The following is a 7,276-nucleotide window of genomic DNA, read 5'->3' as shown; positions in this document are numbered from 1 at the left end:
TTGAGTCTCCCCTTTAACTAATCAGCTTTGAAAGTGTGCAAAAGTAAAGACTCTTGTCATCTGCTTCAAGCTGGATTTTGTACAGGCCTTGGTAATGAGGTTGTAGTTGTTTCTGTTTTGTATGAACTATGATATAGTGTGGGTAGAGGCACTCTAATTTTGCTTGACTTATCCAAATCTATCTACAACTAGATTCTTCTGCTGTGCCTATCAGATCTTTGTATCATAGATGGAGTGCTATAGTGAATAAAATCCTTTCTTGATGAAAGAACCTAAACAGTATAGCCCAGCATGTACTCCTTACTCCCATGTTATTGAACTTGTATCTTTCACCTCTTGTGTGTATTTTCCATTCACTGAGATTTTCCCTCTATATGTATGCAGATGCTACAATATCTTATTGAAAATCCAGACAAGTTGAGGACTTTGGGGCCTCTGCACTCTCATTGGCACTAGATATTATGCATTGATGATGAATGCCTATTCTCTTAAACCTGTGTAAATCTGATATCTTATCCAATTGGACAATTTCGGCAACTGTGGTTAAAATCCATTGAACTCTCCACCAGTTCCATTTCCATAGTTAGATACCTGGAGTTCCTGTTAGACTTGGAGTTATCATTAATTTCTCAAATTGTAGGATAAAAAGGCAGAGCTTTATGCACCTGAAAATTCTGCAACACATATAAAAACCCATTTTAATTTCTCACAGAGGTTAATAGTGGTGAACACCTTCATACATTTCTATTTCAACTTTGGTAACTTACCATATCTAGGTCTTCCACAAACAACATTAGATAGATTGTAACATTTTGAAATGCTGCAACCACAGCCATGTTTAGTTTATCATTTAGAAACAATGGATCCCTGGGTGCAAAAGGGTGTTTAACTCATGAATCTGATTGTTCACTGAAAGTGTCTGATTTCCTTTGCACACAAATTCTGTTATCTGATGATTCCGATTAATCTTCCGTTCAACATTGAGCTTTTCAAAGTTCACAAATTCAGACTGGCAGGATGAGGAGAAGCTGTTTTTATAGTGTATAGCTTTAAATTGTGGAACTCTTCCTCTTACAGTTGACAAACAAATCTATAATACTTACCTTTAGTAAATATTTATACATATCGGTCAAAGAATACAATCTTTTACCAATGTTTTTTTTAATTGTCTCATCAGACATTTTACTGCCCCAAAAGACTTTCATATATCAACTTTATAAATGATCCGCTAGAAAGCTAGATAAATAATTCTGACAACAATTTGAACTGACAGATGATGACATCAACCCTATGCCATACCAGCAATTGCCACTGCAAAAAATAAAAAGGTAGATGGACAATTGGCCCAGTACAAATGCATTCTAACATGGACCCAAATCCCATTCTAATTGAAATTGAAATCTTCAGAGGGCCACCAGCTAACTCCAACTACTGTCCCAACAATTAAACACCCAATTCCACATCATCTAGTGACTCTCTTTTGAACATCTGATGCATAGGGACAAATGCCATAATACATGAGGTATTTGAAAACCATAAGCTGGATATCCTCAACTTACAATGAAACATGACCACTCTGAATGAAAAGGATTCTTCCTCAAATGAGTTCATTTATGACCCACACTATTTAAATAGCAGAGGAGAAGCACAAAGCTTAAAAGTTTTCTTTAGGAAATTCTTTCAAGTTTCACTGATCATATAAAACTTACACACAGATACTACTATACGATCATATTTCCAGACAACAACTCAAATGAATTGCTTACCAAAGTCTCAGCCAAGTTATTAATCTTGGGAAATCTAAACCCCTGGAAAGGATCTAAAGACCAAGACTTAGCCTTAGCCCCAGACTCATCAACTTCATCAAGCCTTCATGCAACAGGATAATGGAAATTACACAAAATTATACAAAACCACTACTTGTAACCAAGGCTTGATATTATGACTGCAAAATAACTAACCGATTGGTACATCAACACACTTTCCCCACTGACCAACAGTCTAACGCCACCAAAATGACTGAACAAGAAAAGGCTAAATCTTTATCAAAATAGTTCACTCAATAACTAAAGTAACCAATAAGAAAGAAAACTAGAAAGCAGCAGTGAAAAGTCACAGCTGGATTACAGCAAAACCAACTGTCAGAGCCATCGCGGTCAGCATGAAATTGTGTCTATGTTCCAGTCTACTGGTAAAGAATATTTCAGATTAAATCTGGAGGCAACAAACATTACCCCTAAAGGTAAGCAATTGGCAATTAAACAGATCATACTTTCATACTTCTAAAAAGAAATAAAGGTAACGGCGACATCCTAAACTGAACTAAATTGTGTTACACATATAGTATGCACAAATCCACATACATCTCCTAAATAAAATTTGGACACTTTTATAAAATTTTAGACCAGTTTAGGCAGTCAGTAACTTTATCCTTTAATACTGGAATATCCTGCCTAGACATTAGAGTGCGAGGTAGTGAGGTTGCACTGCCCCCCAGTTTAGCATCTGTGTGCCCTTATTTCAGGGAGTGCTCTAGCCAGCTTAACTCCATACACCTCCACATCCATAGATAATTAAGGCCAGGTTTTTCACTTAGCCGTAGGGCAAAGCATTTTCACTGCCTGGCTGGATCTGTTAATATTAACTTCACCAATCACAATTCAATATCACTAGTAAATAAATTGGTACACCTGTCAAAAACATATGGACTCAGCTATTTGAACAGATGATAACGCAAACTTACCCGTCACCCCAGGATTGTGAAGAACCTATTTTTTTTAGCAATAAAAGGCTATTCAATTTCATGCCAAATGGTCGAAAGAGAACAGAGTACAAAGACCATCATCTCATTTATCATAATTCTAACAAAGAAAGCTAGATTCTATCTGTGAAATAAGGAAGCTCTTTAAGGCAGTCATGGTATGAGTTTTTCAAGAAAATTAAAGGAAACCTTCATTAAACACACTCCTAGGAAGTTTGCAATACTAAATATTAAGGGCATAGTTGCCACATTATGAAGCATCATCTCTTGAACTGTAAGATGCACCTCTCTCCTGCATCACATCCATCACCCTATCTGATTCTGAAGTTATGAGTATTCCTACTGGACAGGCCTTTAAAATTACAGTAAACCACAACCCATTGGCCACATCTATGAATGGCTGCTGACATAATTAATAACAGAAGGGTGTGTCCTATTACTCATGAAAAAGTCACATCTGCCCTTCTTCTGAAGAGATCATCTTTATGCTGAACACAACCAGGAAGTTACTGCCTTTTAGCAGGCTACCAGTTCTCATTATATTGGTAGAAAAAAGTAGTAAGCAGCCAGGTTAAGGCACATTTTTAACTAGACACGTTACAGGATGCACAACAGTCACATGTTCTCCCAGGTTATGAGAAAGATACAGCTTGATAATGCTATCAGCAAAAAGCTTTTTTGGTGCTTTTCAGTGCCTAGAAACCCTAATGGGTGACAAGTAGTGCTCCACAAATCCACCTTACATTTTGGACATGTCCAAGTCATCATGATAGCAATGACTGCCATTGTTTGCCTTTAATCGATCATTGGTGACCTTATGATTGCCGCAGCTCTTATTACTTACATTTGATTGTAGTGCTCCTAACATAGTCCATCATTCCCATTGCCTCTATAACTGGTGTTATAGCTAATACTTTTTTTTGTCCTCAATCACCTTTTTTACTTTTAACCTCAAAACCATTTGGCCCCCATGATGCCGCCCTGTTTTTCCTTCTCGAGCCCTAGACTTGCTACCTGGGAGGGCTTTAATTACTTTTTATCTGATCTAATCATAGTTCGAGGTCCGGTGTAATAAAAATAAGGAACTCTTCACAAATTTGTGTCATCCTTGCACAGAGGCCATTCTAATCTTGTCTGTATTGTTCCAATTCTAGTATACGTGTCCCTGAAGCGAGCACCTTCAGTTTACTACTTGCTGTCATCCAGGATTTTGGCCTTTGCTTCTAACCTCAAGTACCCTGGAGCTTGATGGATCACAAGGCCAATAAAAACACTTCAAGTGGTGCCTACAAGCCATTGAAGTCCAAATGCATGTGAAGTATTTACAGTGACATGGGTCAAAAATGGATGAATTATTATTTAGATTTGGAAGATTCTAGCAACCGGCGTAATCATTAGCTTTGTGTAATTGTTTTACCAACAGATTCATTTATCTCCAAGTTCAAGCTCTACATGTAACAGTGTCCCAAGCCCGACAATGAAACCACAGATTGGTAATGCATCTTTGTATTTTCTCTTTTGATTCACAAAAAATAATGATCTGATCCTAACAAATGTAAGGATGCTTGCAGTAGGAGCTCCCGTCAATCCTTGATCAGATTAAGCCAATACCTTTAGTTTGTGAATTTTTAAGAAACTGGATGGGAATTTCCAGGCCACCATAAATATTATATTTGACAGGGGCTAAAAGAAATCTCCACCAGAGGTCTCCAAGAGGTCATTTGATAGCTAACAGTAGCTCCTAGGCTGCATTTGGGTAATGTACACAAAATTGCAAATCACTGCCATAATATTGGAGTAATCGCTATCAGAAAAATTGTGACAAAAATTCTGTTTACAAAAATATTGATTTCCTATCCTTATAATGGTAAGTACCCAAAATATCCTTTCACACTAAAATCACTAAAAAACATGGAAAAATCTTGTTTTGTAATATATATATATATATATATATATATATATATATATTCACTGAAAAAACCAAAGGTTTCAGGGGCGTTATAGTTAGGAATTGGCATTTAAAAAACCTTAGAAATTCACTGAAAAAACCATAGGTTTCAGGGGTGTTATAGTTAGCTGGACATTCCCCTCGTACAAAACCCTAGAAATTCCCCTGTTATAGTTAGTTCAGCTAACTATAACTCGCGCCCCCACAATGCACTGCTGATGACGTCACATATTACATCACTCATGACATGGTCAGTGACATCACTGATGACATCACTGATGACACCTCAAATGACATCAATGATGACATCATTGATGACGTCATCCGTGTGCTAAATGACTGCATCTTCTCACACCCTAATTTAACTGTTGATACACCAACTCAAAATTTCAGACATCCATTCTCAAAACCATAGATACTCCAATACCAATAACTAGATACCCACTTCTTAACTATTAGGTCTACATACACCCCCACCCATTCACCTGTACAGTCACTTATACTTACAGTCACTCCGTACAAGACTATCATATGCATTTATACACCTATATAGACACTCACACACCACCAATCATCAATAGAGGTACTCTCACACCTAGTCAGTCATGCAAATAATTAAACAGAGTCCAATTTACTCACCTATACAGTTAAACTCAAGTTCACATACTCATAAAAATAGTACCACATTCTTACGCTCTTATAGAATCACTGATACAAGCACATACTCATCCATACAGCCACTCTCACAATCACACACTCTCACATATACCCATTTATATACTCTTACACTGCATATATACTGCCTTTCACATATGTAGTTAGTCACAAATGTACCACTGAGATATACATTCAATCCCTAACACACCCATACATACACTCACTCAACTATACAGTTCATCACAGATGCACTCTTAAAACCATGCACCCATAGAATCACCTACTCACACATCTATGCACAGAGTCACACACAGCCTACGTACCCAAACACTCAGGCACCCATACAGATACTCAGACAACCAATCAATAACCCATATAGACACTCATATAGCTATTCACAAATGCAGCCACTTATACACAAACACACAGACACATACAGACATTCACACAGTTTCGTCAATAGTCTGCAGTAAGATACATTTAATGACTCACTTATAGAGTCAGTTACACACCTACAAAATCATCCATTCACACACTGGTACACCCACTCATTCTTCAACAGCCCTTTCACTATAAATGTATAAAACATATTTAAACTTTACAGAAACACACAGTCACTGGATGACGTCATCAGTGATGTCATCAGTGATGTCATTTGAGATGTCATCAGTGATGTCATCAGTGATGTCACTGACCATGTCATGAGTGATGTAATATGTGACGTCATCAGCAGTGCATTGCGGGGGCGCGTGTTATAGTTAGCTGAACTAACTATAACAGGGGAATTTCTAGGGTTTTGTACGAGGGAAATGTCCAGCTAACTATAACACCCCTGAAACCTATGTTTTTTTCAGTGAATTTCTAAGGTTTGTTTAAAGCCAATTCCTAATTATAACACCCCTGAAACCTTTGGGTTTTTCAGTGAATTTCAAAGGTTTTTTAAATGCCAATTCCTAACTATAACGTGCATGAAACCTATGGTTTTTTCAGTGAATTTCAAAGGTTTCTTAAATGCTAATTCCTATCTATAACTTATCTCTGAAGATATCATGTTTAATGATTTTGATTGGATTTGTATATTTTTCAAATTCAGTGTGTCAATTTCATTAATTACATTTTTTCAAAAATACTTTTTAATCACCATTTTTTAAACTTATTTTTTCAATTAATTCTTTTAGAAATGAAAAAATATTATTTGAACTTAATGGGTTTTTCAAACATATTTTTTTTGAAAATATGTTTTTAACTATATGTGCAAAACTTTATTTTATATTTCAATGTTTTTCGATCCGCGCAGCCTAAGCGCACCGTTGCAGATCCCTACGCGAGAGCATCTGCGCATGGTATGCGTTGGGTACGTGTTCAGTGCGCGATTGCAATGTGACCGGTGCGCGACACCCAGTGTATACGCGACACGCTTGATGTACGTAACGCGACGTTTACGCGCTTCCGCGATGCGTCATCTGCATCTGTGACGCGGTAGGTGCGCGGATCCCGTGAAATATTTAACATTTAAAAAAACATATATATACCTATTTCATGTGAATATTAATTGAAGACAAACTCTAAACTAGTCTTAAAACTAATATATTTTTACATCTAATCCTATTTTTTTTAATTCAATTTCCCGGATGCGCGCTGGGTGCGTGCTGCGTAAGCGCAGGGTGCGCGGATCCCATGTGACCTGCAAAAAAAGAGATTTGATTGGTTCATTACACTTCCTATTCTGACTATTGAAAGACCCCACCCATTTCAATCATTCTTAGAGCTTCTTTGGAGGAACATCTCACACCTAAGAACTAGAAGAAACCTTTTGGCGAAGATTTCCACAGCTGCAATTTTTCTGAAGACAATGGCTTCTGCACAGCAGCCACCATCAGAATCAGACCATTCGTCCGATGAGGAATTTG

General features: G+C 37.2%; 1 non-coding gene across 1 annotated transcript; it reads right to left on the bottom strand.

Moving 5' to 3' along the window:
- Positions 1-3,834: 3,834 nt before the first annotated feature.
- Positions 3,835-3,939, bottom strand: LOC146817418 (U6 spliceosomal RNA). The gene has a single exon (XR_014964551.1). It is a non-coding gene; the product is annotated as a U6 spliceosomal RNA (small nuclear RNA).
- Positions 3,940-7,276: the final 3,337 nt, after the last annotated feature.

This window comes from Triturus cristatus, chromosome 6 (genome assembly GCF_964204655.1).
Source record: "Triturus cristatus chromosome 6, aTriCri1.1, whole genome shotgun sequence".
Lineage (NCBI taxonomy): Eukaryota > Metazoa > Chordata > Amphibia > Caudata > Salamandridae > Triturus > Triturus cristatus.
This window is presented reverse-complemented; position numbering and strand designations above follow the sequence as displayed.